Source organism: Thermobia domestica, unplaced genomic scaffold, assembly GCF_964235325.1.
Source record: "Thermobia domestica unplaced genomic scaffold, izTheDome1.hap1.1 HAP1_SCAFFOLD_112, whole genome shotgun sequence".
NCBI classification, from domain to species: Eukaryota; Metazoa; Arthropoda; class Insecta; order Zygentoma; family Lepismatidae; genus Thermobia; species Thermobia domestica.
Window position 1 is genome coordinate 231,990 of NW_027655888.1, and position 14,325 is coordinate 246,314.

Here is a 14,325-nt window from a genome sequence, read left to right on the forward strand (position 1 = left end):
TATTGCAAGCTTCTCAGTAAAGCTTGATACAAATTTATTTCTGCACGTGAGAAAATGATTCATTTACTTGGCGACATTTATAATGTTTGATGTGAAGGTTAGTATAATGTTCAATGTGTAAGTTACATAAATAATGGTGTGTATTCTTTTGCCATCTGAGGTGTTTAGATATTGCCATCACTTTATTGGCATTATTTTAAATATATATAGGGGAAACCATACCATACTTACTATTAATAGTAAACATAGTAGTAAGCTATGGTTTCTGCAATATTTTTAAAAGAATGCCAATAAAGTGGTGGCAATATCCAAACACCCTCAGATGGCAAAAGAACACACACCATCATTTATGTAACTTACACACTGAACATTATACTAACCTGAACATCAAACATTATACATGACGCCAACCAGATGAATCATTTTCTCACGTGCAGAAACAAATCTGTATCAAGGTTGACACTACTGGGCCTCACATCAAATCTTATACAAAATGAAATTAACCTCATATAGACAACAATCCTGCAAAAATAAACGTAAAGGTGACGACGAAAGAACTGTTAAACCTACATAAGCAATGTTCTGAAAAAGAATAGTTGTGTTCGGTCAAAATGAAAGCAAAATAATGTATACTTTCACAATCTGTATTATGCTTCTTTCCTTCGTCCATTATGCGTCTTTGCAGCACGAGGTTCAGGTTTACTTCTGTTGAGTAACATTATTGAAATATCATGTTAAATTATAAATCCATGTCCCACACAACATTGGTGTTGAAAATATACCCCATACTCCAGTCTATTGAGATTAGTATCTTATCTCAACATAGAAAGCAACACTTTTCCTGAGTTCCTTGGTGAATATACTATGCGACCTGGCAGATCAGTATCCAATTAGTTTACCATTAACCACAGTTTGATGTTGAAGTTGAGCGTCCCGTTTCAGCACGAAGTTCTACATGAGACACTGACCTGTAGAATCCGAACAGTAATGCGTTTAGTGTTTGTAAGGTCTTCCACTGGGAATCGACCACGACCCTAGGCGCACCAAAGACGTACACCACTAGACAAGCGTCAAGGGCTAAGCAAACTTTTAAATTATCAGATTTCAGGAAAGAAAGAAATATAAATTAAATCCTAGAACCACTGCTACACAGGGTGCGAAATACTGAGGATGGCCATTCCCACACTTCAAAATTTTGGAAGAAAATTCATCCTAAATAATTTACTGGAGAGATAAGGTGACATCGACACTGTCAGAAGTATACAAACTATTTACAGTAAATCTGTGCAGTTAGTGGACAACCTAGTGGATAAGCATTATTCCTAACCTTACATATATCAATAATTTTGGATGTTCAATATATGAAATCTTCATTTCAAAACTTTCCAGTGCAATTTTTTTTTACTTATTTATTTACTCCTATCTCTCCCCGATCATAACTGTTATGATTTCGCATCCTGCTGCTACATATTTGAAATAAATTATCCCTACATTCTACACAACAACTGATATAAGGTTCCATGAAAACAACCAGCTTGTATTACAATGTTATTTATTGAACTTATTTACATATTTTGTATTATTTCTAACTTATTTCCTTAATTGGGTTCCTCAACTTCAACGGTGTGACCTTCCACTACAGGTTTTGAATTTCTTCGTTCTCTGCAAAATAACGATCATAAATACGTACTGAAAAACATGTAATTGATTGCACAGTTAAAAGAAAACATTCATATTGTTTACCTTATAAATACGCTCTCATTAAAATAAATTATTATTCTTTGAAGTAAGTGCCACACAAGGCAACAGAGTCTGGCACTCGTTTCTCAGATCTGGTGATCCATGGCTTGGAGGCCTTCCAAATATGATCTCTATAGCATTACGGTAGAATTTTTTATAGTGAATTAATATTCCCTAATCGAGCTCACCTATTCAGATGTTAGATTTGTAGTGTGACACTTCTTATTCAAAGTGTCTTGACTATGTCAAATACAATATAATTCATCTTCTCATACTGAAAATTAATAAAGTAATTTTAAACACTACTATACATAAACATTACCCAAACACTCTTTCGGTTTAGCGGCATCCCTTATATTCTACATTTTACGTTTTACAGCCTTATTTGATTAAATTTTGACGATCACTCATAAGAAACACTTGAAAGGAAAGAATCGCGTTTGTTACAATTACAACATACTCTCCCACAGTCTGACATTAAGTCGTCTCGGGATCGCACGAATCTGTCTGGGTCATACAGGGTCAGGGATCTGACTACTTCGGGATCACGAGTCACGAAGTATGTTACTCGTTTCATCACTGGTACCACTGTATGGTATTTATTCACTTTACCTATTTCAATGTTCTAGTGCCAGTAAATTTTCAGTAAAGTTTTTTTTTTTTTTTTTAAGTTTCCTAGCTGAAAATGTGCATTGTTCTGTGAGAGCATCAATTGAGATAAATCCAGAAAATGTCATATTGACTCACTCGGTACTGTTGTATAAGCACGGCGTTACGAAAAACAAACGAAGTAATCACTGATATAAGAAATCACTGAGAGATGGAAGAACAAATATTTACTTATTTCTGTAATTTTCTCTCCATGCCTTGTATGAAATGCAATCTGATCTCACGATTCACAGGAAAGATAGGTCATAAGTGTGTGAACCTATATACCTTGTATTCTTCACGGAGCAACATAAATGACAGATGATGACCTACAAGGCGTTATCCTGCGTCACGTACAACAGAACGCGTGGGAAAGTGTAGTTCGCAATTCACAGGAAACGTGTAGAATTTACTAAAGTAGGCACCGTGTACACGGACAACTTCGTACCATTTTGCAACGAGTTTAGAACATACCTTAGAGGTTCAATGAAATATTTCTCTTTAAAAATAAAAAATAAAAAAGTTACTGGTGACTAATACGTAAAGAGGTGTTGAACAACAATTCACTGGAATTATTTGTGACAGTAAAACAAACAGATTTTAATCCTGAGCCTTATAGCGGAGGAGTACATCTTTGCAACGTTTCATTCTTTCAAAACACAAGAATCACTGATAGGAAGACATGCATATTGCCTTCATCATACATATCAAATGAAGAAGGGATGACTCATTACCGTAAATGTAACACTAAGTTTATTTGACCCATATTCATGGAACGTCGTGTCGGAGTCATTAGCGTCGTTTCACAATTCATTATAGAGAAGTAATAAATACTCCTGCAACCTATCGACCTAGTTCTTTATATCCCATCTTTGAAAGCAGAAACATTTCTCAGTGTACATGGCACAAGGCAGGAAAATCACTTCATTTACTTCAATCCAGTCAAATTCTGAATGCATTTTAAGACCTATGTCTCCCTATTTATTTTCCTAGTAATTTGTTGTTGAGTGTTTACGCATACGCATACTTTGGCGTGCTCCATCCTATTGAAATCTTTTTGTCTTTGGGGAAAAAAAAAACTACTCTTACTTTTTAAATTTATTTTTTTATTACTGCCACTGCTGAATGAAGTCTTTATCTTGTGGATAAAACATTAACCTTTATTTCTTGTTCAATTTTAGTGTTGATTACTTCTTTTTCATACTGAATGAAGTCTTATCTTCCCGAAAACTCGGGAATGTCTTTGTAAGAGAGAAATGTGCATTTACTATTATTTTGTCTTTTAACAAAATTTTCTAACTGCTGAAGTCTTTATCTTCTAGGGGAAAAAAACTGTTTCTTGATTAGTTTTAATGTTATTTTACTTCTTTTCTATCTCCTGAATGAAACCGTATCTTCTGAGAAGGAAAAAAAACTACAATACCATCTGTATCTTAATTAATTATAGTACTTTATTGCTTGTTTCTATACTAAACGAAATAATCTTATCGTCTGGAAGATTCTGCAATTGCATATTTCTCTATTGCAATGGCATTGCAGAGTTTTCCAGAATGTAAGATGATTTAATTTACTATAGAAAAGAAGTAATTAACTCTAATCAATCAAGAAAGAGGGTGGTATTGTAGTTTTTCTCTCATGAGATGAGTTCGTTCAGTAGATAGAAAAGATGTAAAATAACACTAAAATTAGTCAAGAAAAAAAGAGGTTAGTTGCTTTCTGTTTTTCATGCAGCAGGTAGGAAATGTTTTTAGAAGGCAAATATAACAGTAAGTGCCTATCTGACTCTGCATTACTCTGACATCGCAGTTTTCAAAAAATGAAATTTCCCGCAGTATAGAAAAGAAGTAATCAACACCAAAATTAATCAAGGAAAAAAATTATTCTTAGAAAAAAAAGATTTCATTCAGCAGATAGGAGTAATCAAAAAATAAAATTAACAGAGGTACTTTCTTCCAGAAGACAAAAAAATAAAAATGTAAACAGTAATGAATCTCGATTTTATTTAATATTTCCATCCTCCGAGGAAAGTAACAGGCAAGTTGCTAAATTATAAAGGATAATAAAATAATAAATACATACAAGGTAAACATTTCATCTCATTTCACTGTGTACTAATACATGAGTGCGTAAAAATGAACTCATCTCGCTATATAAAATACAAAGACCTAAGTGATTGAGTGACCGACAGATCTTTGCACAGGCCAAATCGCTTAAGATAGACAAGTTAAATATGGACAGTACATGGGATTTGTTACGTAGGATACCACTAAGGAAGGATTTTTGCAAATTCGACAGGAAGGGGAGGAAAATAGGTGTGGGACGTATTTTTAAAATATGATCATATCTCCGAATTCCTTAAGGTTACAGACTTGAAATTTGATATTCGGATGTATCATTTGAAATAATTTGACATATTTAAGCGGTTTCTGATATTTTATACAAAGAAAAAAAGAAAAAAAAGGTGAGAAAGAAAAGAAAAGGAGTGAGGATTACAATTATTATAAGATGTCAAAATCTCTGAATTTATGAAGGTTTGAAACGTGAAATTTGGTATTTTCATATTATTTAAAATAAGTAGATAAGAATTTAAGCGCTTTTGAAATATGCCTCGGAGGTAAGAAAGGGGGGTGGAAAGAAAAATGGATGGGGATTATAATTATTATAGTAAAGTATTTAATTCCTTAAGGTGAGAGATTTGAAGTTCAGTATTTCCATTTCTCATTTAAAATACTTTGCCACGTGTTTCGTCCCTCTTTTTTCTTTTTTGACATGCTAGTAAAAAGGGAAAGAAACGATGTGGAGAGGAGAAAAAAGGTGGGGATTACAATTATTCTAATAAAATGTCGGTATCTCTAAATCTTTTAAGATTTGAAATATGGAAGTAACTTCTCATTTAAAATTATTACAAAAGCGTTTTATGATACATATCCTAAAAGGAAGAAAAAAGGAAGGATTACAATTATTATAATAAGATGTTCATATCTTGGGGTCCGGGAAAGTAAGAGGCATTGAAACGGTGGAAATCTCTTTTTCCTCCAAATCCACAGAATTCTATGCATATGATATTGATCTAGTGACCTATAGATGAGAGAAATGTAGTCAATACAAAACGTATATGTAGAGAAGAACGCGTCCATGGACTAAGTTGCAGATCCCTGGCTTATTTAGTGATTATAAGAACTTTCCGATATCTCTCGTGATTGTAAGGAAAATAGGTAAAACTATACTTACCTACGCAGTAGTCTAGGCTCCGCCTGCTGCAGCCAAACACCCAATACTTCCTTCACCGTTTCTTCTGTTGCGACGGTGTACATCTTACGAACAGCAGCTGAAAAGAAAGATAGAATTTCAAGCAAGTACTAGCGATTTTTATTCTTTAAAAAAAAAAAAAAAAACTGTCATTTGAAATAAATTTCCCTCTTAAATAGCTTTACGGAATTATGGTATGGTTTGTAAACATGGATACCTAGAGCTGAAACTAATTCCTATATTATTTTTCAAGTCACCTAAGCTAGGCCCCTATTTTGTGATTTTTATGTAAGGGTACTATAGAAAGTTATCTTCCACCACACTTTTGGTATATTATATAATGGAAAAGTTACATTTTTCGATACAAGTGTAACAAGACTTTCTTCCGGTGCCCTTAGTGGTGATATGGTTTTGAGTCAACGTTTAAAGTCACCTTAAATAACACTACAAAAAACACATGTGTTTTGGCTAACTTCGTTGTCACGAAAAATTGAAAGATGAAGTCGACAGAAAGACGAAAGTTTGACTATTCGCCGTCTTGAAAGCCTGCAACTTTTCTCTTTTTATACTGGAATTATGGTAACTTCGAAAGCTATGTTCTTCTAGTGTTTTATCTGCGTTCCAGTGTTAGACAAAGAGCTCTGAAATTTTGCACCTTTAAAATATCGGCAGGGGAGACAGTTTGGCATACTATGTAATACTACCAGACTAACAGTGTTGCCAACACAACAAAGTTATATTCGTGTGGTAGACAGTATCAAATTTACAGGTATACACGAAAAGTCTGGTGCAAAATTATACTTCACAGTAGTGATTCCTACACTGTACTTCAATTTAAATTCGTTGACACTATTGACTTTATTTAGCCCTGGAATCATTCCTACCTTGGAATTTTATTTGGTTTTAGATTTTCCGTACACCTTACAAATTCTTTTGAATGTTTTTTCAAGCAAAGATTTGTTTAAATATGTACTTTGCCAGTAAAGCTTTGTTTACAACATAGAGTGTTGGATCAGTTATTGAATTTCCTATACATTCTACACAGATGTTATATTCACCCAGGAAGGGTGAACACATTTACATATTTTACTACTTGACAGTAAAAGAATCCTAAAGTACTCAAAGCATACTTCATTCATGAAGAATTACTTCTGATTGCTTGGGACATACTAATATGAGAACACACGTCCAGTACGAGAGAAGTAAGACTTAATAATTAGCAAACTCTAATTTTGTATGGTTACTAGCATAAATAAATAAATGAAGTTAAATATTTCAGTACAACTTTTCAAATCAACTTACTGTTGATCTTATTGCACGTTTGGTTGGACCCAAAGGTGTGCTTTTTTGCTTCATGATCCTTGGTTTCCTGCCAGAGTAGGAGAATTCCATTGCGAGTTTGTCGCACAAAGTTCTTCTTATTGCATTGTGAGCGAAACCTTTTAAAATCCTTACCACCAATTGACAGTAATACTTTTACCTGAAAGATAGGAAAGTATTTAGATCTAATGTATGCTGAAATCAAAAAGAAAAGCAATATATATAAGGGTCCGTATTGTTATGTTTTTCTACCAGTGGAAAAAAACGAAGCATGAATGAAACTAGATTAATTTTTAGATACCGTAATGTGAAGTGTGAAAAAAAAGCGTGGGGTTCTGAGTTTCACGGAAGGCCGTATCAAATGGGCTACGTGACTAACAAAAACTGTTTGCCTGGGATTTATTTGGTAACTTTCAGCTTTATATCGGAATAGCGGTTATTTAAAAGGACCATTGTCCGTTTGAATTAGAAAAAATACTATATATGTGTGTGTGTGTGTGTGTGTTTGTGTGTGTATGTATATGGAAATTACATACACTTCCAAAAGTAACAAGTAACAGTGGGTTAATCAATGCTGCCAACAAGTAGTGTCAGAAAATAGCTAAATGACGCACAAAAACTAGCTAAAAATGGCTCAACTTACCTTAAATTATAGACAACAGAATTTAGGAATGAAGGAACTAAATATTTGGTACTTTAAGTCTACTAGTTTACAAAGATGTTCTAATATTATTTATCTTTTGATATCCTCAAATCAAACAGTTTCACAATACAATTTGTTCCTTCATTGACTAGAAGTAATAAAATCTCTTGAATTATTTTCAACTTCTAATGCTGGGTATGGCTTCATAACACTATTGATCTATCACAAAAATATATACATGCACATGCACGCATCTCAACAAGAAAAACTCCACCCAAACTAAAAATACACTAGAAACTAATCAAACAAATTGACTATGGAGAAACCAGATCCAAGAATCCCAATTTACCGTGACGGATAGGTGAGACTGATAAAAGATATCTAATCTATTGTGACAATGTAAGTGCTGTTGTAAACAAAAGAATTAGAAAAATACCAAGATAAACTACTTTTTTTAAGGTTTTTCATATTTTCTAAAAAAAAATGACTGCAAAAGATGTAATTGCCGCTATATTAGCAAGTATGAATGGCAAGTTGACCAAAATTATAGTCCATAGCTAATGCACATGATAATGGCTAAATTGGCAAAAATGGAGTTGATGCTAACATTGAGTCAAAAGAGAGATGTTCCAAAAAGACGTAAATTAAAAGATATAACAAAGATTTGAAACCTGCTTCATAACTTGTACAGGTTTGATAGGATACTTACATATTTCTTTCCGAAGTTAGGTTCTTCAAGCTTTCTCTCAAATGTTTAAAAATCATTCAACGTTCGCAGAGGCAGAAGGCCAAGAAGTTCGGATTCTTCGTTTATGGACTCTGCTTTCACACTCACACCATTACTTAGAAGTGTGTCGACCTTCTTCTCGACGGAAGATACTCTTTCACTAAGGTCAGCTAAAGTAGATTGCATTTGGCCAAATACCATTCTGATATCTGCAATAAATTTTAGGAAATATTGTTTTGAAGGTGTTAATATAACTAGAAAATATATTATTTCACAAACCATTGAAACAATTAAATGTACATTCATGTTCAAAATGATTGTCGCATATCTATAACTGTCTTCTTGTAAGAATATAATTTGATAATGATTTTGCAGGATACTTTTAATACCGATACTATGTGTATAATCGAGAAATGTATATTTGTGGAAAATTTTATAGGGAAAGAATTATAAGCACATAAATTAGAATGAGTAAAACAAATGGTCAAGAAAGCTTTATTTTCGTTTTATTGTTCTTATTTACTGCTCTTTTGACATGAAATTTGCCACATACATGTCTTTGCCGATTACGCACATACCAACATTGTAAGAAATACAGGGCGAATTCGTTATCAAATTTTATTCCTACAACAATATATTTATAGACATGCGACAATAATTTTGGACATGGGTGTACGTTTGTGGTGGACAAACACCGTGTGCGTAGATTTTCTCAGGGTTCTACCGTTCCCCTCCACTTTCTTCAATCCATTATTTAATTCATTCTCATCATCACCGTCTCCTTTAGGCTGCCCCGCATAACCGTGGGACAAAACTCAAAGATTTTATTTAAATATGATTTCGCTGTTCATTTAATCAGAAATCTTGTGGGGAAAAGTGGGGAACAATTAGGAAGACGTGTGTAGAAGACCACTACGTTGCAGAATTATGACCAGGTCATTAGAGTATGACTTCATAAATCAGCACTGCGGAAGGAAAGGGTTGATTGCTCAGAGGTAGAACGTTGCCTTTTGGTGCGACGGATCTTTGGTTCAATCTCCGGCCTTATGAGTTTATGATGGACAATATCATATTCGTGAGGGTTTTCCCGTTCTCATGCCACTAATTCCTTCATAATCATTCACTATCATTAGTCATCCGTGTATCTTAACATTAATCCTAGGAAGACTAAACTATAATTGGTCACGTGAAAGACTAAGGGGTGTCAATTTTGCTCGTGGTTGTAAATTCCAATTTTAACCCTACTAATGTATTTTAAAGTTATTTAATGACTGCTACTAATAAATGTGAGTTGTAAAATTATTTTAAGACTTGTGAAATTTTATTTTAATAGGAAATATTACAAGTCCCAGTACAGACTACTACCGCATTTGGTTAGCAGACATGAAGTAGCTTGAAATACAATTCGCCTGTGTAGACAATTTACTATACTAAACCTGAGAGTATTACGTTTGCTCAATGTATAAAAGTAGATTATGTTAATTTAGTCATCCATTCAAAGAATAGATAAGTTTACATGATCCTTTCAAAGTAAAACTGTACTCCTCTTAACATTTCTAAGTTGCTAAAAAAAATGTTCTTAGTCTCCTGCGCTAAAAAAAAACTACCACAATAATGTGCTTTCTAATAAAACTAAATTTAAGTTTAGATTACAGAAGAAAATACAAAAAAATTCAAACGTTGTAAAATTCATTTGTTCGGGCAAAGAGAAAAAGAAAGTGCGGGCAAATTTGACCCACCTTCGTCTTCCTATGGTTAAGGACATAACAGCGGGGTTATGAAGAACGGGACCTACAGCTTAAAGTGAGATCCGAACCACTACTCAGTTGCACTCGAGAGATATTGTTCTTCATTTGAACTCGAAACCACAATCCCTTGATAACAAAGGCGATAAATCCACAGACCCATCATCCACGGAGGTCAACTGATAGAAATACGTTGCAGTGATCTTGCATACTTGTGAATATTTTAGGAGCCACTTAAGAACCAAAAGGGAAAGAACTGCAAAATGGAATCACTCTATAGTTATACAGATTAAATCAATGGACAATTTTAAAAGACTATATAGTACAGAAGATCTAATTTAGTCAGTCAGAAATATAGGCTTAATTTAATTTGCTAATCAATACAGAAAGTGACTAATAGTTCTGGACCATTCATACTATCTTTCTAAATAAAACTTTTTATTATTATTATTATTATTATTATTATTATTATTATTATTATTATTATTAACAAACCAGTCAAACCTAATAGAAATCTCTGTTTCGTCGATCTACTTTCCAATGTTATAAATTTAGACACTTAATCAGCTTCTGTGGTAAAGTTTTGTTGACCGTCCGCTAGTGTGGCAGCGCACTACAGGCAGTTCGGCGGGAACTCCAAACTTGATAAAATAAAATCACAATTAAAGAGACAAGTTAAAAAAGTATATTTCACGAATCCCACCCCCACTCAACTTGTGGACTATCATGCCTCCGACAAGGAAAATTCAAGCTTAACCAATGCTGAAGGAGTAGACTGCTGAATAATTTATGATGTAATGGCAAATCATTTGCAGAACTAGTTGACCTATGACCTCTAGTTTGAGCGGGTTGAGGTCATTTCTCGAGGTTGCGACCTTGTTCAATCGAATCATCAACCTCAAATTACCTTTACTCTCAAAAAAAGGGGGCAACGGTTACTCCACTTTAATCTAAGGTAAACGTATAAAAAAAAACTGGTGTAAAGCAAACATTCCGGTTTAAGTGAAAAAAAGTTTAAAAAAACACGGTTTTGGCCAATCCTGAAAAATAGCGTTATTTCTTTATTACATCCGTTCAGATTGCAAATATTTTTCTGAGATTTTAGATCCAGACTTCATTCACCTGGTAGAAAAAAAAAGTAAACAAAAGCACTAAAATCAATTAAGAGACAGAAGTTACTGTTTTTAGAGGATAAAAAGATAAAAATGTAAGCAACGAAAAAAATAGTTTTCTTCAAACTTACACCCTCGACTTCTTACCTAACAAACTTCAAACTAATATGCCAACTTATTTTCGCGTAATAATCCATTTTGAATTATTATTAATATCTAATAACTAATTTTTCAAAATTCATCGTTCTTTTACCCTAAACCCAAAAGTCCATACCCGATCGAACCTTTCTTTGCACTTATTGTAAAGCGATGAAATGAGTGATATCACTTAATCTAAGATTGATGAAGTATACCTTAGAATAAGTAATTGTTACTAAATAAAGTCGGACATAAGTATTTATATTCTTCAATTTTGCACCCAACCTCCGAATAAATATGGAAGAACATAAGGAACGAAAGATAAGCATGATGCATTCTAAAATGAGTGAAATGTCCAGGCTTGCTTGCTGCATTTAAATATCATCCGTACCGATTCTTGGGGAAGCCACATCGGTTAAAATTTTTAGTGTATCGGTGAAAGCTAAAACAAGAAAGCTTAGGCAATGTATTAATTCAAAGCAGTTTTCTCCTCGATTGTAGAGATAAAACGTAATTTTCATTACTTTAGCGGACGGCTCTCCAAATTTAAATCGATTTTTTCACTAGATTTGGGGCACTACTTTACAAACGCTTCACGAACCACAGCTGAGCGAGCGGAGGGGATTAGAAGCCCCGTAGGACTCGTTTTTTCCCCTTATCTTTTAAGTTACACACGATTGGCATTGCAGCCATTGTAGACTGTCATTTTCCAAAACTTAACATACAAATACTGGCATTTCGTTCCTTGCTTGTATTCAACCGCCTTCCGCCCTGGCAAATAGCTCCACCATAACATTCTTACTTTCCCATGTATACTCATTTGCACATACAATTTATTGAGTTTAAAACACTTACATTATCATTTAACTACCTTCATTATTAATATGGGGTTAACTTTAGCAGATGGCTCTATCTAATTAAATAAATTATTTTAATGTGTTTAGACTTCATAAATCGTATCTGTTATATAGAATCCTACGAAATGGAAAATTAAGTATGTTATGGTGGATCTAATTGACAAGGCGGTAGGCAGACGAATACAAGCAAGGAATGAGATGGCAGTAAGTACATATGAAGCTTTGGAAAATGACCGTCTGCAATGGTTGCAATACCAAACGCGTGTAACTTAAAAAGTAGAAAAAAAACGAGCCCTGCGGGGCATCTATTCCCCTTCGCTCGCTCAGCTATGCTACGTAAAGTGTTATGTAACGGCATATTTTTTGAACTGGGGGGAGGCAATATTTTGCTTAAATTTTGTACTATCTTGGTATATATTTTGTATTTTTTTTTATGGTTTAGGTAGGTTAAGTTAGTTTGGGTTAGGCTGGGTTAAGATACTTGGGCATTACTCGAGCAGATGGTTCTACCAAATGTTCACACATTGCATTTCCGGGTTCCTTTTTGTAGAATATCTACTAAATGAGAAGCTAGTGCATAAACCACGAACCAACTTGTGCTAGGTGGCCACAAAAAAGAGCACGAATGCCATCTAACCGAGTCAGGGCAGGGGTGTTGCTGGGTATCCCGAGCGGAGCGAGGGGATGCGTCCGTAGAGAGCAGGCGTGTCAGCGACGGAGGACATGCACATAAACGAGGAAAGTGGAAAAATACATAAAATATCCGCAATAATTTTTACATGGTGATTTTACCTGAATTCGTACTTTCTTCCTATATTTTCTGTTTTTGATGATTTAGGTTAGGTCTGGTTAGTTATGTTAGTAATTATGGTTACGTAACACCAACTCATTTCTCCTGTAAACACGGTGGTTTTACCTGATTTTGGCCCCCAAGTTCCAAAATTTTCTATATGTAACAGTATTATCTCAAATCTAGTGAAAAATGACCATAAAATCGATATAAATATGGTACAGCCGTCTGCTAAAGCAATGCCTTAACAGTTATAAAGTATTCCACCTATAAATTTTTAATATGATAAAGCCGTCTGCTGAAGTTAACCCTCTAATTTTTGTACTGATATTCAGGGGTGTCCGAGGAATATTTTCTAGGGAGGGGCCCATCTCCATGGTTGCTATATTACGCCTGGTATTTAATATACATGGTTTCCTATATTACGTACACATTTTCGTAAGCCAAAGGGGGCCCGGGCCCCACCGCCCTCTCCTTCGGGCGCCTATGCTGATGCTAATTGTCAAGAGCCATCACTGACTTTAAAGAATCCAATGGCTAAATATGGTATACATTATACGGATGAACACACTTAAAAAAAAGAAAACAACATAAAAGGTATAAACATAAAATTCCATCCATATTTGAAAAGTAATGAAGTAATACTATCCTAAAAGCGCTCAGCGCACCAGTCTAAAATAAAAATCACCTTTTTATTTTGTAACTAAAACTAAAGTAGGGCTTACTATTACATTTCATACACATAGCTTACCTTTGTTTACCTTTTGGAAGAAATCAAACTACTCACCAATCCTACAGATGGCTCCATTTGCTAAACAATCGACAAACGTCAAGCGTTTTGAATCAAGCTTGAAATAGGCTTAGTAGAAAGTTGATAAATTCAAGCTTCTCTTCAAGTTAAAAACAAGCTAAAATAAACGTTGATTGTCGCTTGTCGCATTCAAGCTTCTTTTCAAGTTAAAAACAAGCTAAAATAAACGTTGATTGTCGCTTGTCGCATCAACTGTACATTGCTAAGCCAAAATCAAGGGAAAGCGACCCTTGATTTAAGCTTACATGCTATCTGGGTTACCTCTGGTGCATGGGGTCCTTGGTTCGAACCCCGCCCAAAGTAAGTTTGTGATGGAGAACATCGTGTTCGTTAGTTTTCTCGGGGTACTCCCGTTTCCTCCCACTCTCTCATTTAACTGATTTTTAAATTATTATTCACTTGCCCTAATCATCTGTTCCTCTTAGCTTAAAAGGGCATAACGTGAGACGTTAAACTCATAAATATTTCATTTCCTCACGACCCACTTTATAAGCTCTAGTCTGTTAGGAATCGGCTCTGTCTCACTGTCCACTGGCTATAAGACT

General features: G+C 34.4%; 1 long non-coding RNA gene across 3 annotated transcripts; it reads right to left on the bottom strand.

Annotated features, from left to right (window-relative positions):
* Positions 1-1,535: 1,535 nt before the first annotated feature.
* Positions 1,536-13,827, bottom strand: LOC145676353 (uncharacterized). 3 transcript variants are annotated; one of them, XR_014129378.1, is made up of 5 exons: positions 13,721-13,827; positions 8,310-8,536; positions 6,940-7,117; positions 5,620-5,716; positions 1,536-1,662 (listed from the first exon to the last, which is right to left on the bottom strand). It is a non-coding gene; the product is annotated as an uncharacterized LOC145676353 (long non-coding RNA). The 3 variants fall into 3 exon arrangements; XR_014129379.1 differs by lacking the exon at positions 13,721-13,827 and adding an exon at positions 13,658-13,716; XR_014129377.1 differs by lacking the exon at positions 13,721-13,827 and having other exon boundaries at positions 8,310-10,521.
* Between the last annotated feature and the right edge of the window lie 498 nt (positions 13,828-14,325).